This window comes from Lucilia cuprina, chromosome 3 (genome assembly GCF_022045245.1).
Source record: "Lucilia cuprina isolate Lc7/37 chromosome 3, ASM2204524v1, whole genome shotgun sequence".
In the NCBI taxonomy this organism is placed as follows: Eukaryota; Metazoa; Arthropoda; class Insecta; order Diptera; family Calliphoridae; genus Lucilia; species Lucilia cuprina.
The window spans coordinates 11315272-11342541 of record NC_060951.1 but is presented as its reverse complement, the minus strand read 5'-3'; the positions used below and the strand labels follow the sequence as shown (position 1 = coordinate 11342541).

Below are 27270 nucleotides of genomic sequence, written 5' to 3'. Positions count from 1 at the left end.
TTAGTTTAATTGGCCAAATTCACTCAGTTAAAATAAGATAATAATAAGTAACTTTACTGATAACTAAAAAACACGAAACATATATTAAACCAGGTTTAACCAAAGAATGAAGATTATCTTTATCAGAAAAACTCGCCGTTAGTTTAACTTAGGGCGGGTTTCTTACTCATCAGTTAAACTAGGCTTAACTTGCTGTTAGATTAAACTCGGAACAAATTTAGGCGGACTTTAACCGATGATTGTGTTTTTCAGTTTTAGATTTAAGCTCAGTTAACTTTGTTAGTATTACCAACTTTTCACTCCAAAACATAAACAATGAACAGCTGTTTTTTGCAAACAATACTTTTGTAAAATAGAAAATTTTGTAAAAATGTTAAATAAACATTTAAAACAATAATTAATAAAACAAAACAAATGAGAAAATTGTAATTTACTTAAAATATTATGTTTTTGTATTCTTAATTGTATTTTCTCACTTATAACTTGAGTTTAATTGGCCAATTACACTCAGTTAAACTAAGATAATAAGTGTCTTTACTGATAACTGAAAAACACGAAACATATATTAAACCAGGTTTAACCAAAGAATGAAGATTATCTTTATCAGAAAAATTCGACGTTAGTTTAACTTAGAAAATAAGTATCTTTACTGATTACTGAAAAACACAAAACATAAATTAAACCAGTTTTAACCAAAGAATGAAGATGATCTTTATCAGAAAAAAACCCGCCCTTAGAGACTCCATTTACTGCGAGAATAAGATGTGACGTACATAAAAGATTTGCTTTTCTTTATTTATAACTCCCATCTTTATTTGCTAGTCAACTTAAGAAAATCAATATTTTACAATAAATATAATTATTGTTAAATCATAACACAGCTTTATTTAATTTCCAAACCCTGCATTTTTTAACTTCAACCTGGCAACATCCCCCAACATCTCATATGTTTTTTATTTCCGTTTACACACTTTAACTGAACATACCCAACGATTGATTTTGTTTTGTTTGCAAACAAAAAATCAACAACAAAAACAGATAAAAACATTAAATACCTGACGTAAACAAATAACTCCAAGAAAAGCACATTTTTTTGTTATGTAGATTTTTTTCTTCTTGAGGTTTCACTGCGGGGACCATCTTTTATTTTGGCAAATTCATAAACAAAGTTTATTTCTAAAAGTGTTATTTAAGACAATTTGTTAAAAACCGCATTCTACAATCAAAACTATTTTGGACATAAAACAATTCTTAACTTTTATTACTCAGAAAAAGTGTGACGTTTATTAATGCGTTTTATATTTGTTTATTATTGTGTTTACAATTAAAAAATTAAAATTTCCAGGCGAATGTGGTAAGTTTCAGTTGTAAAATTGTATATGTTAATAAATTTATTTTAATTTATGAATATTTTGTAATATGTTATTAAAGTTGACCACAAAATCAACAGCTTTTTACAGAGTTGATGAGCATAAAGTGTTTTCTTGTAGAAAATTTGTTCATTAAAAGAACTAGTTTTCTATAGAAAAGTTGTTCATTAAATGAACTAGTTTTCTATAGAAAAGTTGTTCATTAAATGAACTAGTTTTCTACAGAAAAGTTGTTCATTAAATGAACTAGTTTTCTACAGAAAAGTTGTTCATTAAATGAACTAGTTTTCTACAGAAAAGTTGTTCATTAAATGAACTAGTTTTCTACAGAAAAGTTGTTCATTAAATGAACTAGTTTTCTATAGAAAAGTTGTTCATTAAATGAACTAGTTTTCTATAGAAAAGTTGTTCATTAAATGAACTAGTTTTCTATAGAAAAGTTGTTCATTAAATGAACTAGTTTTCTATAGAAAAGTTGTTCATTAAATGAACTAGTTTTCTGTAGAAAAGTTGTTCATTAAATGAAGTAGTTTTCTGTAGAAAAGTTGTTCATTAAATGAACTAGTTTTCTATAGAAAAGTTGTTCATTAAATGAACTAGTTTTCTATAGAAAAGTTGTTCATTAAATGAACTAGTTTTCTATAGAAAAGTTGTTCATTAAATGAACTAGTTTTCTATAGAAAAGTTATTCATTAAATGAAGTAGTTTTCTATAGAAAAGTTGTTCATTAAATGAACTAGTTTTCCAGAGAAAAGTTGTTCATTAAATGAACTAGTTTTTCAGAGAAAAGTTGTTCATTAAATGAACTAGTTTTTCAGAGAAAAGTTGTTCATTAAATGAACTAGTTTTCCAGAGAAAAGTTGTTCATTAAATGAACTAGTTTTCCAGAGAAAAGTTGTTCATTAAATGAACTAGTTTTCTATAGAAAAGTTGTTCATTAAATGAACTAGTTTTCCAGAGAAAAGTTGTTCATTAAATGAACTAGTTTTCCAGAGAAAAGTTGTTCATTAAATGAACTAGTTTTCCAGAGAAAAGTTGTTCATTAAATGAACTAGTTTTCCAGAGAAAAGTTGTTCATTGAATGTGCTAGTTTCCTATAGAAAAGTTGTTCATTAAATGAACTAGTTTTCCAGAGAAAAGTTGTTCATTAAATGAACTAGTTTTCTATAGAAATGTAGTCTATAGAAAATTTATTCATTGACAAACATTTTATTTTTTCACACTTTTTTGTTATGTTTCTTTAACACATGTTCGACCCTATCTGGTCCATTTAGTTTAAAGTTCCATCAATTAAATAAAGAATTAAGTTTCACATTTTCCTTGTTAAAATGCATTACAAAACTACTCAAGTTTAATAAAGTTTGCATAAGAAATTAACAGGGTCGCTGTTTGAATGTAATATATATAAAAAAATGAAAACTTTAGTTCAACAAAACTCCCTCCCTATAATTGTTAAAACTAATAGATAAGGTTTAAATTAAACTATATTTACATGTAAACAATTATGTGTTAGATTATAGATATTTGCAATTATTCAGGTGTAAATGAAACTATAAGTAATATATTGATGTATATAGGCGAGGGAGTAAAAAGTGAATTTATTCGATGCCATTGCATCTAGTCATATCATAACTGAGAAGGGAGAAGAAAAAATACGTTATATTAACCTGAACCTAAAAGCCTTTATATAGATTATATGTTTAATTTTACCTTTAGTTCATCTTAAATCTAAATTTCATTTTAACTTGTATGGTGTAGCGCCCAAATGTATTTGCTTAGCTTAAATTTATTTTGTACTTGTTAACTTTCCAACATGTTCAATATTTTTGTTTGATTTGAATAAAATAGAAAAAAAACGAAATGAGATCAAATCACATGAATATGTTAATTTTTCTTGAAGGTTTTTTTTCTATTAAACTACAATTTAAAGTGATCAAGTGTAATTGAGTTTAGAGTTTTTTAAGCCATAATGTAAACTTTAATATGGAATACTGATCTAACAACTTAAGTACAAATAAACTTTAGCTAAAGTAAGTGTTAAAGATTTTTAAGTAGATATATGTATGATTATTTCAATTTTTGTTTAATGATTTTGAATATATTTCATATTTTATGTAAATGTTTGGAAATTTTTGGAAAATTTATTATCAAATACATAAATTGAAAAAAATATTTTCTAAGATAAAAGTTAAACGTTATTATAAGAAAAAATTTTAAATTTAAAAATTTTTTAACAAATAGTTAAAGTTTTCAATGATTGTATAAATCTATAAATCGTCATTTATACTAATGACGTTTTGTCGAAAAGATCGTAAATTTAGGATTGCACTTACTCGTTCCATTCTCCCTTATTAAAACAATTTATTTATTGTGTAAATTTAGCGCAAATTTTTTATCGCTCAATCGGTTGAAACATGCTATGTTTATTTTATGTTATTTATTATGTTTATTCTACGTTCATTTTGAAATTTATTTATTCCGTACATGTCCATCTAAATTCTGCACGTAAAACTATGTTTATTTTTAAAAGTTCATCAATCTTTTATATTTTATCTCTATTGACTTTCTTCGTACAACAATGGCATCGTAGATGTACAAAAATCATTCATAGATTGCACAAATTCCTTCTCCTGTCTTCAGTGTAGATCACTTTGCTTTTTGTTCTAGACCTGGCCTAGTCAATTTCACCGCTAAACTGTAAGAAAATTATATTCCAACTAATGCGTCTATATTTTCTTAATTAGTACCTGCTTCGCCTAGTTCGTCTGCGATTTCATTACCGTCTATGCTACAAGGAGACGAATTCGGAACAGTTTTAGTTTCCACCTGCAACATTTCGTTAAGAGTCAATTGGTATTCGTGCATCAATCTCAATAAGTTTAAAATGCCAGAGAGATCTAATACCAATCATTGGAAGGTTAAAATCTCAGACTTTATTGATCATGAATCCCTAAACACACTTCTCTCCTACAACTAGAAATGTTTTATTACTCCGCTCTTAGGTTTAGATACATCTGTGTAGACCACGAGTGAACTGTAATTCATACTTTTATGCCCCAACTTCGTTTTTATCATAAGATCGCTAGGAAAGAGTGTAGCATTACAAAGATAACAATATGCTCCATATCACTCCCACAATATATTATGAAATGAAGTTCGATTGTTATTTCGATAATGTTACGATAGCTCGATTTGCATAGGACTATCATACCTTAGAATGGAGCAGTAGTTTTCGTACTAATGTCCCAAGTACGCCTTATGTCTTGAAAATTTAGATACGAATAAAGTTTATAATTTAGATCAAAATACTGGATCTCAGATTCTATAACAATAAAAATTAATGTAAAAGTAATGTTTCTTAATTACAAAATTTCAAAATCCAACTTTTCGGAAAAATATAATCAAAATCTAAAAGAAAGTCGATCTTGTATTTCTATATTCAAAATATATTTTCGAATAAGGGCGGGTTTCTTACTCATCAGTTAAACTAGGCTTAACCTGCTATTATATTAAACTCGGAACAGATTTAGGCGGACTTTAACCGATAATTGTGCTTTTCAGTTTTAGATTTAAGCTCAGTTAACTTTGTTAGTATTGCCAAGTTTTCTCTCAAAAACATAAACAATGAACAAAAGTATTGCACACAATACTTTTGTAAAATGGAAAATTTTGGAAAAATGTTAAATAAACATTTAAAACAATAATTAATAAAACAAAACAAATCAGAAAATTGTAATTTACTTAAAATATTATGTTTTTGTTCTTCCGAAATCATTGTTTAATTGTTTTTGTTAATTGTGTTTTCTCACTTATAACTTAAGTTTAATTGGCCAATTACACTCAGTTAAACTAAGATAATAAGTAACTTTACTGATAACTGAAAAACACAAAACATATTAAACCTGGTTTAACCAAAGAATGAAGATTATCTTTATCAGAAAAACTCGCCCTAAATCATACATTACTATTTGTATACATAGAGGTTAAGGACGAAGATTCAGAAAGTGATTCATAATACTTTTTGAATTGATTTTGTCCTGCTCCATATATTTAATACTCTTCCCAACAAACCTTAAAAATCTTTCAATAAAATCCAAACATTTTAAACAAAACTGCAATATAAACTTCAAGCAAAAACAAAATTTCTATTTAGATGTTTGAGTTTTTTTGTCGTCGAGTGTATGTATTAGTATTTTGCATACCATATAACGTTTTTATAGAACTTTGCCCTCATTTAAAATTCTAATTTTTTTGTTTAAAACATTTTTCTTTCTATACACTGATTTTATTTTAAACAATCTGTTCATACAACAACAGACATATACTAAATACCCATAATTGTATAGAGCAATATGAACGGTGCGTAAGTATGTATTTGTAGCTTCTACTGTCTGACTATTTGTCAGTCCAAACGATGTCTATCGGCTGCTTCTGTACTTTTTATTATTATTATTATTATTATTTTTTTTTTTTGCTAAAAAGCACATGTTTATTTTGATATTTTTTTACGTTTTTGTTTGACAACAAAATTCATTTTAGTTTTTGTTGTTATATAAACAAATTATTGTATAAGATTATATAGAAATATATACTTTATTTACGAAATAGATTTTCATATATAAACGATTTTAAATCTGCTTAAGTTTACACTTTTACGATTTAAAATTACGCTAGTATTGCCAGATAATGAATTGAGCAATTCTTTACGTTTTTCGTGAAATAAATTCCCAGAAATTTTAAACAAATTAGTCTATAGTCTAGTCTATAGTCTATAGTCTAGTCTATAGTCTAGTCTATAGTCTAGTATATAGTCTAGTCTATAGTTTAGTCTATAGTCTAGTCTAGTCTATAGTCTAGTCTATAGTCTAGTTTATAGTTTAGTCTATAGTCTAGTCTATAGTCTAGTCTATAGTCTAGTCTATAGTCTAGTCTATAGTCTAGTCTATGGTCTAGTCTATAGTCTAGTCTATAGTCTAGTCTATAGTCTAGTCTATAGTCTAGTCTATAGTCTAGTCTATAGTCTAGTCTATAGTCTAGTCTATAGTCTAGTCTATAGTCTAGTCTATAGTCTAGTCTATAGTCTAGTCTATAGTCTAGTCTATAGTCTAGTCTATAGTCTAGTCTATAGTCTAGTCTATAGTCTAGTCTATAGTCTAGTCTATAGTCTAGTCTATAGTCTAGTCTATAGTCTAGTCTATAGTCTAGCCTATAGTCTAGTCTATAGTCTAGTCTATAGTCTAGTCTATAGTCTAGTCTATAGTCTAGTCTATAGTCTAGTCTATAGTCTAGTCTATAGTCTAGTCTATAGTCTAGTCTATAGTCCACTCTATAGTCTAGTCTATAGTCCACTCTATAGTCTAGTCTAGTCTATAGTGTAGTATATAGTTTAGTCTAGTCTACATTCTAGTTTATAGTGTAGTCTTGTCTATAGTCTAGTCTATAATCTAGTGTAGTCTAGTCTAGTCTATATTCTAGTCTATAGTTTAGTCTAGTCTATATTCTAGTCAATAGTAGTTTGTAGTCTAGCCTACAGTTTAGTCTGTAGTCTAGCCTGTAATCTAGTCAATAAATTAGTATATAGCCTATAGTCTAGTCTATAGTCTAGTCTATAGTCTAGTCTATAGTCTAGTCTATAGTCTAGTCTATAGTCTAGTCTATAGTCTAGTCTATAGTCTAGTCTATAGTCTAGTCTATAGTCTAGTCTATAGTCTAGTCTATAGTCTAGTCTATAGTCTAGTCTATAGTCTAGTCTATAGTCTAGTCTATAGTCTAGTCTATAGTCTAGTCTATAGTCTAGTCTATAGTCTAGTCTATAGTCTAGTCTATAGTCTAGTCTATAGTCTAGTCTATAGTCTAGTCTATAGTCTAGTCTATAGTCTAGTCTATAGTCTAGTCTATAGTCTAGTCTATAGTCTAGTCTATAATCTAGTCTATAGTCTAGTCTATAGTCTAGTCTATAATCTAGTCTATAATCTAGTCTATAGTCTAGTCTATAGTCTAGTCTATAGTCTAGTTTATAGTCTAGTCTATAGTGTAGTCTAGTCTATAGTATAGTCTAGTCTATAGTATAGTCTAGTCTATTCTGTAATCTAGTCTATAGTGTAGTCTATAGTGAAGTCTATAGTCTAGTCTAGAGTCCAGTCTATAGTCTAGTCTTTAGTCTAGTCTATAGTCTAGTTTATAGACTAGTCTATAGTCTAGTCTATAGTCTAGTCTATAGTCTAGTCTATAGTTAGTCTATAGTCTAATCTATAGTCTAATCTATAGTTTAGTCCATAGTCTAGTCTAGTCCATAGTCTAGTCTAGTCTATAGTCTAGTCTATAATCTAGTCTATAGTCTAGTCTATAGTCTAGACTATAGACTAGTCTATAGTATAGTCTAGTCTATAGTCTAGTCTTATAGTCTGTAGTCTAGTTTATAGTCTATTCTATAGTCTAGTTTATAGTTTAGTCTATAGTCTAGTCTATAGTATAGTCAAGTCTATAGTCTAGTCTATAGTTTAGTCTATAGTCTATTCTATAGTCTAGTCTATAGTCTAGTCTATAGTCTAGTCTAGTCTATAGTCTAGTCTATAATCTAGTCTATAGTCTAGTCTATAGTCTAGTCTATAGTCTAATCTATAGTCTAATCTATAGTCTAGTTCATAGTCTAGTCTAGTCCATAGTCTAGTCTAGTCTATAGTCTAGTCTAGACTATAGACTAGTCTATAGTATAGTCTAGTCTATAGTCTAGTCTATAGTTTAGTCTATAGTCTAGTCTATAGTCTAGTCTATAGTCTAGTCTATAGTCTAGTCTATAGTCTAGTCTATAGTCTAGTCTATAGTATAGTCAAGTCTATAGTCTAGTCTATAGTTTAGTCTATAGTCTAGTCTATAGTCTAGTCTATATTCTAGTTTATAGTCTATGCTATAGTCTAGTTTATAGTTTAGTCTATAGTCTAGTCTATAGTCTAGTCTATAGTATAGTCAAGTCTATAGTCTAGTCTATAGTTTAGTCTATAGTCTAGTCTATAGTCTAGTCTATAGTCTAGTCTATAGTCTAGTCTATAGTCTAGTCTATAGTCTAGTCTATAGTCTAGTCTATAGTCTAGTCTATAGTCTAGTCTATAGTCTAGTCTATAGTCTAGTCTATAGTCTAGTCTATAGTCTAGTCTATAGTCTAGTCTATAGTCAAGTCTATAGTCCACTCTATAGTCTAGTCTATAGTCCACACTATAGTCTAGTCTATAGTGTAGTATATAATTTAGTCTAGTCTACATTCTAGTTTATAGTGTAGTCTTGTCTATAGTCTATTCTATAGTCTAGTCTATAATCTAGTGTAGTCTAGTCTAGTCTAGTCTAGTCTATATTCTAGTCTATAGTTTAGTCTACTCTATATTCTAGTCAATAGTAGTTTGTAGTCTAGCCTACAGTTTAGTCTGTAGTCTAGCCTGTAATCTAGCCAATAGATTAGTATATAGTCTAGCCTATAGTTTAGACTATAGTCTAGTCTAGTCTATAGCCTAGTCTATAGACTAGTCTATAGCCTAGTCTATAGTCTATGGTCTAGTCTATAGTCTAGCCTATAGTCTAGTCTATAGTCCACTCTATAGTCTAGTATATAGCCTTTTCTATAGTCTAGTCTAGTCTAAAGTCTTGTCTATAGTCTAGTCTATAGTCTAGTATATAGTCTAGTCTATAGTCTAGTCTATAGTCTAGTCTGTAGTCTAGTCTAGCCTATAGTCTATAGTCTGGTCTATAGTCTAGTCTATAGTCTAGTCTAGGTTTTAGTCTAGTAAATAGTATAGTCAATATTATAGTCCCTAGTCTAGTTCATGCTCCTGTCTGGTCTATAGTCTTGTCTACAGTTTCGTCTTTAGTCTTGACCGTAGTCTAGCCTATAATCTAAAATATCAAAGGTGAATAGTTTTCCCCGCTACGCTGTTAAAAAAAAAACATATTTGAAAACTCTTTTTAAGAAATCTAACGATTGCCAACTGTTGCTCTTTTATTAAGTAAATAAAATAAAAAACAATTCTAACAAAAAATTCATTGAAAACAATCATAAAATGATTTAGATAATAAATGTGAATGTGAACGAACAGGCGAATAAGTAGAATAAACGACTCTCTGATTATGCGTTCGGTTACTTAAGTTTCTACATGTAGGAACCTTTTTTTTTTTTCTTTACAGACACTATTGAAAAACTAGAACATTCTATAGAATACTTTTTAATTAATTAAATGAAAAATATGAATATTGTTTATGTTTGTGCTATACAAACACGAAAAAAATTAAAATAAATTTGTTGACATTGTCAAAAAACAAAACTCATACACAAATGAACGTCAAATGATTGACATCAACAATATTTCCCACTTGAATTGTCAACATCTTTTCAACATCATCTTGATCTTCTTATTTATCTTTGCCATCAACTTCAGCCAATTGTCAATATCATCAATTGATCTTTTGTTTTTGTTTTTCTTACTTTCAATATGATCTATTTACACTTGTTGGTTCTTTTCTTTTTATGCTCGTAGTAGGTACTTTACTTTTATATTTGAAAGTGACAACTATTTGTCTTAACGATTATTTGATAAAATTCCGACAAAATGTCATTTAATTTATTTGATTGTTAATAAAACAAGTGGTGATTTACATCAAGTAATTTTTTCTTGTCTACATATTTGTTATGGAAGATAAAAATGTAACTAATTGTTAAATTAAATTATATTTTAAAAAATTAGATTAATTATATTCTTCAGTCAAATAAAGACAACAAAGAATTTGTCAGCAACACTATTCCCTATTAAATGTTTGTGTCCCCGTATCCACACAAAAACGAGGATGACCGAAATTCCTTTGATCCCTAATATCAGTTTAAAGATACCTACCCCCACTAACTGTTCCATAACAATGGAAAGACTTTGTAGAGAATGTCCAACCTCCCATCATTCTATATATCTAGAATAGTTTACAGTCAAGAATCGCCTCAAACTACTTCGTCCTATCCGTAAGTTAGAGTCCAACCTAGTCCTTTTCGATTCCACAATATAATTTTTACTATAAGAGATATTCTTAGTTTATTGTTTAAATTTAGTTTAGTACTGATTTAAGTGATTTATTGCCTTGACCCCACTGTATGGAGGCTTAAGTAGTAACGGCTGAGTAATTTTAACAAATTTCTGCTAATGATGATTCAATTAAAATTAAATTTAGATGTGGCATGATTAATAAAATAACTCAATTATATTTTAAAAACATAGATTTATGCGATTTTTTTGCGGTATTCCAACACTTAAACACCAGCACACACAAATCTACTAAAATGTGGTTGAGTTGTTGTTAGAGGAATTAAGTTTTTTTTATATATATATACATTCCATTTCTTCTTCTTTTAGTAAAGCTTTAAAAGAGAAATGCACCTGTTTAACAGTTGTTTGTATCGTTTTGTTTTCATTATTATTTTTGTTTATTTTTACAGTTTTGTTGTCTGCGGAGAGTAGTAGAGAAATTGTATAAAAATGTGAGAGAGATATATACAAAAATAGAAGAAGAGGTCTTTCTATCTGTCTCTTCTCATATAAATGGAAAAGCAAGTTTGTGTTGTTTTAATAGTGTTGTTTTAATAGTTGTCCTACATTTAGTTTGTTTTTATTTTTTATTCTTTTGGATACATTTTTTATACATACATATATTCTATAAGATACTTTTGCTATTTAAAAAAACAACACTAACACACTCTTAAATATGTACACAAAGTAAAAAAAATGCTAAAATTATAACAAGACCAAAGCAAAAACAAGCAAATACAAAAATTAAATAAAAAAACCAACACAAATAATATGAGTTTCTGTTAGCTGTGGATGTATAGTTATTTGTAACTGTATGAGCTATGTCCCCACAAGGTCTGAAATGCTTAAAAAAAGTAGAAAATTATGTTTAACTGAAACAAATTGTATAATTGTTTACTCGTAATTAGTTTTTTTTTTACTTTTTTATAAAATGAAGTAGAAAAGTTAAAAACCGGCCTCTAAGTGTCGTTTTTATTTTGATTTAACATTCATAAAGTAGACTTATGGAACCAAAACATCAACAAAAAGTCAAATGTTTGCTTGAATTTCATTTCTTGAAAATTGAGTAGGTATGTAATTTCTATACTCAAAAGAATACTTTTTTTCTTTCCTTGCAATTCTCTTTAGTTTAAGTGAGAGTTTCCAATTATAAGTAATAACAAAAGAGAAAAGAGAAAGAAGAAATTACAAAAACAAAGCTGCCAGAATCAATAATATTGGAAAACAATCCAGTATATTTCTGCAATAGATAGATAGATCGATAGATATATAAACAGATAGATAGATAGATAGATAGATAGATAGATAGATAGATAGATAGATAGATAGATAGATAGATAGATAGATAGATAGATAGATAGATAGATAGATAGATAGATAAATAGATAGATAGATAGATAGATAGATAGATAGATAAATAGATAGATAGATAGATAGATAGATAGATAGGTAGATAGATAGATAGATAGATAGATAGATAGATAGATAGATAGATAGATAGATAGATAGATCGATAGATAGATAGAGAGATAGATAGATAGATAGATAGATAGATAAATTGATTGATAGATAGATAGATAGATAGATAGATATATATATATATAAATAGATAGATAGATAGATAGATAGATAGATCAATAGATAGATATATATATATATATATATATATATATATATATATATATATATATATATATATATATATATATATATATATATATATATATATATATATATATATATATATATATATATATATATATATATATATATATATATATATATATATATATATATATACATAGATAGTAAGTAGAAACTCAATAGGAAAGCATTTCGAATGTGTAATCTTTAAGTGATTAGAGGGCGAAATTATCTAATAGCCAATATGGTTTTCGTAAAGGTCAGAGCACAGTAATGATATAATGAGGTCACGAATATATCAACGAGAGCAAAAATAACGAAGCAATTCTATGCGTTTAGACGGTCGAAACGCTTTTAATAACGCAAAAAATAGTCAAAAATTCTTGGTTGGTTGGTTTACGTGGTAGTTTTCTACATGCGAACTGTCAAGTAGAATTGAAGAGATTCTGACCGGACCACTCCACTCGTCAGATGTTGTATTTGTAGTATTAGATCCAGCCCGTAGCTGTGAGAAATCTGAGGATATCATTAAGCCTAAACACAGATATCTCGCCAAGGTTAGATATGAAGTAATTGCCAAGGCAGCGGTTTCTCTTTACGGCCAGAGCAGGGCATTCACAGAGGAGATGGAAGACTGTTTCTTCCTTTTCCCTGTGCTTGCAACTGCGACAGTGATCAATGAAAGGGAGCCCAAGCCGACTTGCGTGTCTGCCTATTACCCAGTGTCCTGTTATTACTGCTATCAGCCTTGATATGTCCCGTCTACTTCAGTTTATAAGGTGTCTTGTGCGTTTCTCATTGAAGTTCTTATTAAAACCAGTTTTTAAATGGAAAAAGTGTGTAGTAAACCATTGTTAACATTAATAATCGTTGTTGCATAAGGCTAGGCATTACTATACTAAACAACAAATGGTATGAAGGAATACCATATAACCATATAACAGGGATCGGCACCTTTTAGAACATTATGTATGACGACCTTCTTAACATGAAATGACAACATTCCACAAAATTAATCGCATACTCCGCCGATATTGCTTTGGTTATTATGCGATCATTAAGAAGTAAGATGGTGTTGGCTCAATTCTTTACAGCTTCCAGTTATAAGAACAGAAGCGATTCTGATGATAAATAAGAGAAAATTTACTCTCTCAAAACTACTTCTACAAAACGAAAGGTGAAATTTCCAAACCAAATTTTATGAAATATTGGTGGTCCTCAGTCCTCAGAAACCTGGAAGCAGATAATAAACAGCGTCTTACAATCACAGCGCGCCCATTTTTGCGACGAAAATAGTAGTAACGGTAGATAATCTAATACAAATCAATATCACTATGTCCAATAAAAAAAGAGAAATAGGTAGCTCTCTGTTTGTAAAAGGTAGTTGCTTAACATTTATATGGCTACTCTGTTAATATGTATTTTAAGTTATCTTTATTTATGATGATGAAATATAAACAAAATAATCGTCAACAAAGATTTTCTGTATTATGTTCATGTATTCATATTTTATTTACTTTTTAATTAAATTGTTTAAGCTTGCACAAAGCTAAAGCAGTAGTTTTTTTATTTATATTATTAAATTGTTTTCGAAATGTATCTATTTTTAAACAATTTACTTTAAAATGTAATTTTACTTGATAATTTTGTTTCTATGATGAAATAAACAAATACAAAATCATATGTAGTAAGCTTTTCGATTTCTCTCTCTCTCACTCTTTCTTCTTCTCTTAATAAGTGAAGGAATAAGCAAAGAATTTTATATTATTTGTAAAGCTGCCAGATTGTTACATATGATAACGATATATGATAGTGCCAAAAGAAATATGCTGGAATATCACAAGATCGATTATAAAAACTTTTCATAAATTTCAGGAGTTTGCCGAGAGTTTAGCGAGTTTTTCTTGTTTAGCGAAAATTTTACCAAATATGTGTTTAAAATTTGGCAACACTATTTTTCTTTGCCATTTTCATTTTTGTTTACGTCTTTAGTGTTTCGTTTCGTTTTATTGTTTACCGATTTATTTTGTTGATAAAAACAAAAACAATGAAAATTTGCTCCCCATGAGAGTGCGGGACGCTCTCTTATTTCTTTACATTTAATATTCTCTTGCATTTAAGTTTTGTTTTTATTACTGTGTTTCTCTTGTCATGGTGCTTCTTTCTCATCAAGTAATGTTATATAAACAAAACAAAAAAATGTGCTTTTTTGTGATACAATTCAAGAAAAATAAAATGTTTAATAGATTTCAATAAAAAAATAAATAAATTTACTAGCAATTACTATTACATTTTATAGACATTAGTTCTTGTTTGTCCCGCATATTTTGATTGTTTATAATAAGATCAACCACGCCATATAAACATTTGTGAAAAAAAGCCGCATCATGGTTACAAATCAGTTTATATGTATACAATTATATACATATTTATGTACATAGATATTTTGTTGTATCTATATACTATAGGTATGAAATGTATTTTTATAAAAATCATTGTTGTTTACATGTATACAGACGTTTTAAGAATGCACACATAGTTAGTTACACTGCATCTAATAATCGCTTGTATTTATTACAACAGTAACAACAATAATAAACATTTAAATTGTACAAATGTAAATTTGTTACTGTTTATGTGTTACTATCATTACTGAATCATTACATATGTACGTACATACATTCATACATTTTACATATAAAAATATTCAGTTCAGTATAAATTCATCTGTACAATTACACTCATTACATTTATACAACAAATATTATTTTAGCCATTCCCAATTTTTTTTATTTATTTTGTTGTTGTTGCATTTTAATCTCTCTGTTTTCTTTATTTTTTATAATATTGTTGTATTTTTGTTGTTCTTTTTGTTAAGAAACTTTATCAAAAATGTACACATTCTCTTGGTTGCTTGTGTGTGTGGTTTTTAACCCAACAAAATCATCACTAGAGTTACCAAAATAACATGACACTTCATTGATGTTGCCATAGAGTGATTTTGCATTAAGTGCTAAATAAGACATGTCAACTTTGACAGTTTGTACAATAATAAAACTCTTTGACCTTTCTTAATATAATTTTAAATGTTATAAGTCAAAATTAATTAAGGTAGTAAATACCTGTTGAATTAAAAAATAACGTTGTCCTCAGTTCTGAGTTATAAATTTTGTAGTAAAGTTCAAAATTTTGGAAGTGGGTAATACAATTATGTGAATATTGACTAGTTAACCAACCATGTATGACAATGTTCTTCGTAAGCCGTAAACATCGAAAATGTAGATTAAATTATATATAACCAATAGCCTTGTAACTATCTACCGCTTCTTATCAATTTCCCTTCCAAAATCTCTGATGACATATAAAAATTTTGTTAAAATTATGTCTTTTAACTGTTTTAAAGTCTCAAATATAAGGTCAAAAAAAGCCGACAAGATATTACAAGTGATTGAGAAATTCTAGACCCAAATTCGAATTGATCGTTGATCAAACCTTTAGACAGGTATCGGTTATTAAATCTCTTATGTCTGCACAACATAAATAGACACCTAAATATATTTTTTACTGAGAGAAAGAATAATTCTAACATAACCCGACCATGCAATTAGCACAGTGTTCAAAGCTACGTAACATCAGTCATAAGACTGAATAATATTATCAAGACCAATTCGCTTATATTCAATATTTCTGATTGTCATGTCATTTTTATATTATCCAGAGGTACTCACCAAGCAAGTGCCCGAAAACTTGTTAATAAACCTTAACACTGCTGCTTTACAAAAGCTTGGTAAAATCTTTTAGAACTAGGTCTTTTTAGAAAACTATAATGTTGTATATGTTCGATTACAGAAAAAACAGATATACCTAATGCTATGTATACACGATTGTTAGATCTTACAACGTTGGCAGAAAATGTCTAATAATACTGTCAACTTACAAATTTTTTCTTGCAATATTTTCGGTAATGCGTTGCAAAAGAAAATTGTAAGTTCAGACGATTATTTAACATTTTCTGAACATTTTACTGGCAAAGTTGTAAGATCTGACAACCGTGTATCACGGCCTTAAGTTCACTAATTCCTGGTTCACACTAGGGAACTTTTTTTTGGGAAACTTTTGATTTTTGTTCGTGAGAGAAAGAAATATCAACCATCTCTTTCTCTCACACACAAAATCAAAAGTTTCCCAAAAAAAGTTCCCCAGTGTGAACCAGGTATAAGTTTAGAAGTAGTTTTGATCAAGTTTTCATGTTTAATGATAATGTTCAAACTTTAAAGGTACAGTAGTTTTCCGATTTAACGAACCCATATGTTGTCAGGCCTGTTCGTAAAATTGAAATATTCGTTATATGCAGTACTAAGTAAAACGTGGGTTTTTGGTAGGAAAATAATTAAAAATAGGTACATAAACTATTTTTTAAATGTATTTTATAAAAATTAATTCTTTTTTATAAAAATAGCACAAAACACAAAATTCCGAATCTTATATACCCACCTTCAAACCATATTTGTGTCGAATTTAATCGCTGTATTTTTAATTCTGTCATGAGCTTTAAAGTTATTTCTCGAAGTTCATCGCTATACTCGTATTTTTAAGCGAGTAATGAGCGTCGATGTAATTTTCTTAAGGGGGCCTGATATGGAGGGTAAGGTCAATTATGGACCGATTCCCATAAAATTTGTTAGAGATATCGGTTAGTACTCGGCGTACTCGTATTGTTAAGCGAGTATTGAGCGTTAAAGTCATTATCTGAAGGACGGGCGGACATAGCTACATCGAACTAAAATTTAATAAGAACCCAGAATGAGTTACAGTTTTGGGTATAAAAGCACCGCTTGCTACAACTTAGATTATTTGTTATTTTTGATAAATGTCATTTTATCTTAATTTAAATAATAATATTTTTATTAGTTCGTTAAACAGAGTACAAAAAACAAGTTTTGTTCTTTATTTAAGGTAGTCAATAGGAAAAATTAGCTTGTTCGTTAAATGCGATGTTCGTAGAATTGAATGGTCGTTAAATCGGAAAACTACTGTATTTACTTCTATTGTTAATAGGTGTCGAAATTAAAACGAAAAGGAAACGTTCGTATGCTTATTGAAAAGGTAATTAAGACAGTCGGTTTATACGCAATGTCAATGATTAATATTCACTTGATAGACATCTTAATTCAAGTCTTGAACTGGATTAACGCTTTACCAGAATATAAAGTTGGGCCGATTTGAGTCTAGGGAATATAATGCCTGAAACAATATCAAAACAAACTCAGTTTCAATGTTGTTGTATTAAAACTAATAAAAAAAACTTCTAGAAATCATTAAAAATATAGAAATGACCAGGCAACACTGGATCTAAATTTAATTCATACATAACATGTATGAAAAAACAAACAAACTAATACTAACATGACAGTTTTAGCTACCTCTGCTTCTTTTTCATATTATTGTTTTTATTATTATTTTGTTATTATTTGGTATACTTTTAAGTTTTCTCTTTTAATTTTTCTTTGTCGTTTTGTTTTTGTTCATTTAATAGCAAAAACAAAATGTTGTTTACTATTCATTTTGCGCATTTATTGAGCACGCGCGTGTCAACAAATAAAACTATGCCACTAACAAAAACACTAATACTCTCAACAGCAGCAACAAGAAAACCAACAACAACAACACAGCTTATGTACGAATACACAAAGCGACAAGGCAAATTGTGTGTAACGTACAAGCAGTAGACAAACAAAATACTACAACTACTCGCAATAGAAACAAAACAAAAAAATTAGCAAATAACAACAAAAAACGACAATGAAAGAAAATATATGATCAATCGCATATTTTCTTAAAGATTTTACGTCAAGCAGCAATGTTTGTATTTATGCAGGCAGTTTTTATACCCTTCACCTTCGTGAGAAGGGTATATATAAGTTTATCATTCCGTTTGTAATTTCTATAATGTAATTTTCTGACCCTATAAAGTATATATATTCTGGATCCTTATAGATAGCGGAGTCGATTAAGCCATGTCCGTCTGTCTGACTGTCGAGAGTTTTTAACGTGAGCACCTGCCGTGTCGGCCTTATCCCACGGTGGTCTTTTTCATCCACAGGGTAGACTTAAGAACGGTCTACCATCGCCCCTTTGTCTTTAATGAAGACTCAGGTGGCAATTTTTGCACATTGGCTATGACCGGTCCATGCGCAAGCACTTTGCTTGAGTACTCGAGCTATCTAATCTCTTGCCAAAGTAGTCACGTTGAAAGACAACCACACTACTATGGCTCTGTTGATTCGGCAACAGCACCTAGAGACGTAACCGGTGGACCGAAGCACGATCCATCAATAAGCCGTAGACATTGTTCTTACTCACAGTGACACGCTGTGGCAAGTCTGATATGAACAGAGTAAACTCTGAACATATCTGGACAAGGAAGGAAAATTAATCGGTATCACTTGTATATGATATTCAACCCAGCACACATCTCATTTATTCAACACATTCATAGAGAAAAACATACGACACACTCATTTAAATATACGGGTGGACGAGGCCCGCATACCTCTACATTCATTCCGTATCATATACAATTGACTCCAACCCATTTCCAACGCTTAGTCCCACAATCACTCCTCTGTGGGGTATCTGTTGATTTTCGGCAACAGCACCGAACTTATCCCGACATATTAATAGTCAATATGTCGGAATAAGTTGCATCAGTCTTTTAACCGCCACTTACTCTTTCCGCGAATTTGGGTTTAAACCACAGCCACTACGTGGATCCCGAAGGAACCTCAACCAACTGACCAGCCAGGACATAGTCCTGCGGGCAACTGGCCACCCGTAGTACCAGATTATGCGGTGCTCTGGTCTGACCTCTGGCAATCTATGCAAGTACTAAGCCAAACAGTAGACTGTAACCAATTTTTCAGTCCCGGTCAGACCGGAGGTATTGGCCACCTCTATATACCCCGGGATTGCAATAACACCAAGGCGGAGGTCTCGCCAAGGTAACATGCCCCCGGGGGGTTGTCCGTCTGTCTATTGAAATCAGTTTTTAGAGGTTCCCAGATATCGGCGTGATCCGAATTTTCAATAATTCAGTTAGACATGCTTTCGAGAAGATCGCTATTTAAAATCAGCAAAATCGGTCTATAAATAACCAAGATATGAGCAAAAATCCGAGACAACCTCTGAAAATTTCATCAAAAAAGCCACATTTTTTTCATGTTTTGTTAAAAAAGCAACAACAACACTGTGAATTGGATAAAGATGTACATGTGCGTGTGGAGATGTATTTGGTTTTATTCAGCGGTGTATTTTTTGTGTATGTTTGGATGCTGTTCTGTTCTCACGATGGTGAAGGGTATAACAAGGAGATAAAGCAGTAATATGTTGGTAATACAGCTCATATTTGTTTGAGGGTGGTAATACAGTTTCACGGTGGTATTACAGTACAACAGTTAATATTTCTTTCTGCTACAGTTTATATTTGTTTGTGTGTATGTTATGTGTGACATGTGTGCAGAGATACAAAATAAATAAAAACTGTTTTTTTAAAACATACTTGGTGAAGGGTATATAAGATTCGGCACAGCCAAATATAGAAATATTACTTGTTTATATTTAGTAAAGTACCAAATACAAAATACTCGGGCATATCAAGTACTTGTTGTATTTTTTTCAATTTCTATACAAATAGATATATCTAAATGTAAAATAAATTTAAAATAAGTACTTAAAAATAGACTAAGTACAATTTTATTTTTTTTTGTTAGTTATTGGTATGTGTATCTTTTTAATGCATGTGTATATATTTATACGCACATTATACAATATATGAAAAAAAAAATTAAAATTGATGCTTGTTCTTTAAAGGTTTTTTTCTTCAGTTCTTTTTTTTCATTAAATTGTATGTATAAGCTGTCCATGTGGTCATTTTTAGTTAAATACATGTAAATTGTATTGCTTTTTCAAACATTTACAAAAATATCTAAAAGTGAAAAATGAAATGAAAAAAAGAAATGGTGGCTAAATTTAAAACATACAAAATGACAAAATGCTTGCATGCATGCTCATGCTCACATATTGAGGGTAAAGAAATCCCGGCATATATAATAATTTATCTATAGTAGGGATGAAATGGTGTCTGGAATTGTAGTTGGTGTTACAATTAAAGCCAAAAAAGTGTTGTAATTTGATAGAATTAAAAAATAGAAATAACATGAAATAATTTTTAAAATTCTAAGAAAATTTAGGACTACATGTACGTTATGATCATGTCTCACGATCAAGCAATTGATCATAAACATTGTGATCTGACATAACGTTGACAGCTATCAAAATCTTAAAAACATAGGCTATGCGACTGTTTTAAGGAGCATTTTCTACTCTTCTTTTAATGTCGACTACTACTCACCCATTTTTCTCCTAAAAAAACATAAGAAGGAGATTAGATTGAATCAATGAAAGGAACCTGAAAACTTCGGCAAATATGACCATTTAAACATTACTATTCGTATGCTCTTTAACGACAAAAGAACTCCGTTTTAACACTGAAAGCAATGAGAATCTTGGAAATATCAGCTATGTGACTGTTTGGGAAACTCTTTCATTATTCTCCTTAATATCGGCTGCTTCTCACGCAATTTTCTCCCCAACAAAAAAGTTAAGGAGAAGATTGAACTAAAACAAAGAGAGGATCCTGCAAACTTCTGCACTTATGTATGATCACTTTGTAATCTGGCATAAAGCTGACGCAGTCGAAATCTGCTACGCAAACGTTACAAAGCATATCGTGGTATACTTTTTCACGAGCAAAAAACTCGGTAATCAGGCTGGTAAGGTTAATTATCTTGGAAATATCAATTATGCGGTGATTTTGGAAAACTCTACCATTAATTTGAGAAAGAGGATGAGCTAAAACAAAGAAATGCTCTTAGATCAGGCTTAACTCGAAAACGATAAAAATCTTGAAAGCGTCGGTTATGCGACAGTTTTGGAAAACTCAATCATTATTTCTATTCCAAAGTAGTACTCGTCCAATTTCCTCCCAAGCAAACAAATTGAAGAAGAGATTGGATTAAACTATAATAAAGGGAGGAGTCTGAAAAATGTCGTGTGAGTGCTCCCTTGTTGCCTGGAATTTAGGCCCTTAACACATTGATTCTTGTAGTCTGCAGGATTAGGAACATTTCTTAGCAGATGGAAATTAGTTTTATATATTTTTCGGATAACACGAAGGACCTGACTATAGATTGAGACGGTTGTTATACCCTACCAAGGAAAGGTATAACAACAAATCTAAAATCAGGAAATGATGGAATTCTTTTTGTAATAGTCCTGGTATTTTACAAGAGTTTTCTCTTGGCCGTCATTATTATCTTCGTTGTTGTTTACATTCTTTACAAATTGTGAAGAAGAGGAAGAATAACCAGACATTTTGTCAATTCATACATAATTACTCTACTCATCGTTTGTTGTTTATGTTTGTTTCTTTATTTAATAATTTGAGCGTAATTTTGTACTAGTATTAATATATTTGATACTATATTGAGGAGACAAATGCGAGTATGTACTGTTATAAATACTACTACATATGACATCTAATATAACAGTGTTGCCAACTGTTTTATTGTTAATAGCTAGCGCTATATCTATAATTTATTTTTCAACAAAAAAGGTTAAATTCAAAAGCGATCTTTTCAACAATGTTATTTATGTATATACATTCATGTGTTATGGGTTCTTTAAAGCCGTGATACACGGTTGTCAGATCTTACAACGTTGTCAGAAAATGTTTAATAATCGTTTGAACTTACAAATTTTCTTTTGCAACGTTGTCAGAAAAAGCATTACCGAAAATAATAATTTTCTGCACATTTTACTGTCAATGTTGTCCGATCTAACAACCGTGTATACATACATAAGGATTTCTAACATTGCTGACAAATAACAAACTTTACTTATCCGATAAGCAGACAAGTAACATTGAAGCAATGTGAAACTACTTACTTTTGTGGTGAATAACTAATTATTTTTGTTCGACGAGGTTCAACAAATAACTGGTTACAAATGTGCTTAACCGACTTTCCCAGGCTTAAACCTGAGAACAGAACTAGAACAGAACTAGAACAGAACTAGAACAGAACTAGAACAGAACTAGAACAGAACTAGAACAGAACTAGAACATAACTAGAACAGAACTAGAACAGAACTAGAACAGAACTAGAACAGAGCTAGAACAGAGCTACAACAGAACTAGAACAGAACTAGAACAGAAATAGAACAGAACTAGAATAAAACTAGCACAGAATTAGAACTAGAACAGAACTGGAACAGAACTAGACCAGAACTAGACCAGAACTAGAACAGAACTAGAACAGAACTAGAACAGAACTAGAACAGAACTAGAACAGAACTAGAACAGAACTAGAACAGAACTAGAACAGAACTAGAACAGAACTAGAACAGAACTGGAACAGAACTAGAACAGTACTAGAATAGAACTGGAATAGAACTAGAACAGAACTAGAACAGAACTACAACAGAACTAGAACAGAACTAGAACAGAACTAGAACAGAACTAGAACAAAACTAGAACAGAACTAGAACAGAACTAGAACAGAACTAGAACAGAACTAGAACAGAACTAGAACAGAACTAGAACAGAACTAGAACAGAACTAGAACAGAACTAGAACAGAACTAGAACAGAACTAGAACTAGAACAGAACTAGAACAGAACTAGAACTAGAACAGAACTAGAACAGAACTAGAACTAGAACTAGAACTAGAACAGAACTAGAACAAAACTAGAAAAGAGCTAGAACAGAACTGGAAGAAAAATAGAACAGAACTAGAACAGAACTGGAAGAAAAATAGAACAGAACTAGAAGAAAACTAAAACAGAACTAGAACAGAACTAGATCAGAACTAGAACAGAACTAGAACAGAACAGATCTAGAATAAAAATAGCACAGAATTAGAACAGAACTAGAACAGAATTAGAACAGAACTGGAACAGAACTAGAATAGAACTAGACCAGAACTAGGCCTGAACTATAACAGAACTAGAACAGAACTAAAACAGTACTAGAACTGAACTAGAACTGAACTAGAACTGAACTAGAACTGAACTAGAACTGAACTAGAACTGAACTAGAACTGAACTAGAACTGAACTAGAACTGAACTAAAACTGAACTAGAACTGAACTAGAACTGAACTAGAACTGAACTAGAACTGAACTAGAACTGAACTAGAACTGAACTAGAACTGAACTAGAACTGAACTAGAACTGAACTAGAACTGAACTAGAACTGAACTAGAACTGAATTAGAACTGAACTAGAACTGAACTAGAACTGAACTAGAACTGAACTAGAACTGAACTAGAATTGAACTAGAACTGAACTAGAACAGAATTAGAACAGAACTAGAACAGAATAGAACTAGAACAGAACTAGAAAAGAACTAGAACAGAACTAGAACAGAACTAGAATAGAACTAGAACAGAACTGGAAGAAAAATAAAACAGTACTAGAACAGAACTAGAAGAAAACTAAAACAGAACTAGAACAGAACTAGATCAGAACTAAAACAGAACTAGAACAGTACTAGAACAGAACTGAAACAGAACTAGAACAGAACTAGAATGGAATTAGAAAAGAACGAGAACTGAATGAGAATAGAAAACAAATTTGATTGTCTGTTACAAATTGGAAAAAAAATAATTTTGGAAAACTTCAAAGATTTTCTAGCTTAAACGGGCAAACTTGACTTTTGAATCCGGCAATACTGAACCACGTTGTTATTAAAATTGAAGAGAATACACTCTTAATGCAATAACATTTTGTGAACCACCAGCGAATACAACTGAGATACAACAGAATTTATAACTATATTTGTATATTTACAAGGAAAATAACAACAAAATAAAGGTTGCTTTGGCTGCTTTGTTAGTTGTCTGTTTGGGTTTGTTGTTTTTTTTTCCATTTTTTTTTGTTTGTTTTCTTGTTGGACATTCAAACAAACTATTTACACCAACAAACCCCCAATGTCGTATGTATCTCTTTTTAGTGGATACACATACTCATATAATACGAATAAGTATGTACTCTACACTCTGCTTCATATTCTACACTAGTGTTGCTCTAATATTAAAATGTTGTTTTTGTTGTGAGTACTTACTCGCTATGAATGGCATTGCGATGATGTGATGCGATTTTCTGCTGTTTTTATTTTCATTGTTGTTGTTATTATTATTGTTTTTTTTTTTTTTGATTTGCGGCTGACGGCGTAATTTGTTTTGTGCCTTACAAGCATACGGTTGCGTTTCTTTGCCAATTTCTTTCTAAAAAAAATTTTTTTATAAAAAATTAAAGTTTTTCTTATAAGTAAATCAATTTTACAAAATCTAGATTATATTGAACTTAAAGATAAAACTTAAAATAAGAATTTTTGTAAAATGTTAAACAAAGAGTTTTCTAAAATTACCTAGAAAGAAAAACTGTGTAAGTTAATAGCAAAAAAAAGTACAGAAATTAAATAAAAAATACTGAAAAAATCTCATAATTAACAAATGAACAAGTGCAATTCATAGATACATATGTACTACATACACCTAAACACAATTACAACTCAGTAGATACTATTATATATGTAGTAGTATTAAATCTTAAAAAAATATAATTAATACATACAGAAAAATCAAACCTGGATTATAATTGAAACTTTTCTAAAATTTTTGTGAAATTATCTGTTAAAATACAAAAAAAGACTAAAAGGAGGACATTTGCCAATTATTTTCGCAAAGTAAGTACATGCTGTAAAACAATTTTAATTTAAAACTTAATAAATTTTCCAACAATTCACAATTATAACAAACATTTAATATAAATTTTTCTACACACTAATTAATATAAAAATTTATCATGGTATTAAAAATTCCTTAAAATTTAAATTGTAAATTTTTTCGTTCTGTGTGTTTGTGTCTCATTAAGCAAAGAGATAGAGTTTTTTTCTACTCTCTTAATAATCAATCTACTACAAATATATGGAAATATTTTCCTACTTTGCTTTTCTATATACTTTTTAGAATTTTTACATTATTATTTTTTTTTTGCTTCTGTAACAATCGATCAAATTTGAAATGTCACAATAGTTGTTATTATCCATGATATTCCTCTTATAAGGTCAAATCTAATGGTCATTTTATGAAGTGTTGAAGAGAAATTTTAAAAATATAGGGGTTTCGTGAAACTAAAAAGTGGAAAGGGTTTGTCAATAACAAAGTACATATGACAATATTGTAGTCATTTAACTTTCCCCTCATATACCACAGTATGAAGGCAAGTTATAGGATTGTACAGCACTTTTTTATAGAAGTAGGGCGATTATTTGAAAAGGACTCTTGGAAAATTCAAAGCTAAGAAAGGGTGGCTTTGGCGAAATCGCAAAGTTTTGTTTCCTATAATGGATCCCCCGGGGGCGTGTTACCTTGGTGAAGCCTCCACCTTGGAGTTATTGCACACCCGGGAAATAAAGGGGTTATTCCAATACCTCTATTCTGATCGGTACTAAAAAATTGGTTACAGTCTACTGCCTGGCTTAGTCCTTGCATAGATTGAAAGAAGTCAGACCAGATCACCGTATAATCTGGTACTACAAATGATACCATTGAATTTTCCTTTTTTGTCCAGATATGTTTAGAGTATACTCTGTTCATATCAGAATTACCACAGTGTGTCCCTGTAAGTAACTTCTTCATTGAATGATTCAGGGGCGATGGTAGACCGTTGTTCAAGTCTACCCAGTGGATGAAATCTAGGAAAAATTCTGTAGAATATGTTGCTTATCATAAGTCATTGATGCCGAAGCTCCGAGAAATTGTTCTTCTTTAGTACAGTGACATTTCAAAGTTTCTGACTTTGTTCTATCCCGGTTATTTGAGAGGTACTTTCAAAGTGCAAACGATATCTATATTTCTGAATAAGTTTGGTGCTGCTGCCGAACTTATCCCCGCAGAGGAGTTAATGTTAAAAGTTAAATAGTTGAGATGCTTAATAAATAGGGAAGTCTACTCGTAAGTGTGTACTTTCTTAATGTATCGGATAAATGAGAAGTATGGTGGATTTGAACAGTGATAGGTGTACGATATCTTAAACAAATGACATCATTTAATTTAACTTATGGCCAGTGTACGTTTAAAATTTACTCTGTTCATCCCAGTCTTTCCACAGTGTGTTTTCTGTAATGGATTCGTCTTTCTTCTCTAAGTGCTGTTGCCTAATTAACCTAATAGAGACCATGGAACCGTGTACAAAAATAACCATATGTGTGTTCCATGCAAGACACAAAATAGCACTGGTAAGTCAAACACATCAAGTAAAGCACTTCGACCTAAATATGTTTCTTTTATGTTCAAAATTTTGATGAGACATTTCCAAAAATGGGCAAATTCGACATGTGAATATCATCAACTGAAATTAAGAGTCTAAACCTAATAACCGTCATTCTCGTTGACATTTGCCTTTTAACTGAATTTTAGTGCGTTTAAATGTCATACATGAGTCCACGAAAAGTGTTTCAAAAGCATAAAATAAGGCTTTACGATTTAAATTTCAAGTTTGTGGATCATTTCTCGATATAGTTTCGTTTTAACGATGTCTGACAGTAAAAAGTCTAAAATGCATTGGTCAAGTTAACTTCTTAAAGTTTTCTTTCCTTAACAACAATGTCTCATTCGTGAACCACCTAAAGAAAAGCAAGTTATAACTTTGTTACAGTCTAGTACTGTTTTGGACTTACAGTTTTTGACTTACAGTTTTTGACTGAAAAGGTTTATTGTTTTTTGGCTGTCGGAAAATATGTTTACATCCGCATTAGCCTATTTAAGCATCTTCAGTAGTCCAGACGTAAATTAAATCTTCGTTTCGGAACGACCCGAATCATACTTGGCCAAAAATAGTCAGCGTAGTCTGCTTCAAGTATAAACAGAGCAATATCGAGGAATATATAGCTTTGGTCGATGTACACTTATAGTCAAGAAAAGTTTAAACTCAGAAACCCAAATATACATTTCTAAAGTATTAAGCTTCGCTGAATCCTTATCTGGTCATCCCATAAGAGTTTTTTATAGGTGAGAAAATTCCACAAGGCCTCTTGGAATAATGAAATGGTGGGCAGAACCTCAAAAATTCTATGGCGTG

The 27270-nt window shown here is 30.3% G+C and overlaps 1 protein-coding gene across 2 annotated transcripts in view; it reads left to right on the top strand.

Annotated features, from left to right (window-relative positions):
• Positions 1 to 1049: 1049 nt before the first annotated feature.
• LOC111684697 (probable serine/threonine-protein kinase DDB_G0282963) overlaps positions 1050 to 27270 on the top strand; it is a 74403-nt gene continuing 48182 nt past the window's right edge. Inside the window, exon 1 of one of the 2 annotated variants that reach the window (XM_046945743.1) lies at positions 1050 to 1354. The gene's annotated coding sequence lies outside the window, so the exon portion shown is untranslated. Of the gene's footprint in view, positions 1355 to 24509; positions 24875 to 27270 lie in introns of those variants that run through there. The other variant, XM_046945742.1, reaches the window with a different exon arrangement.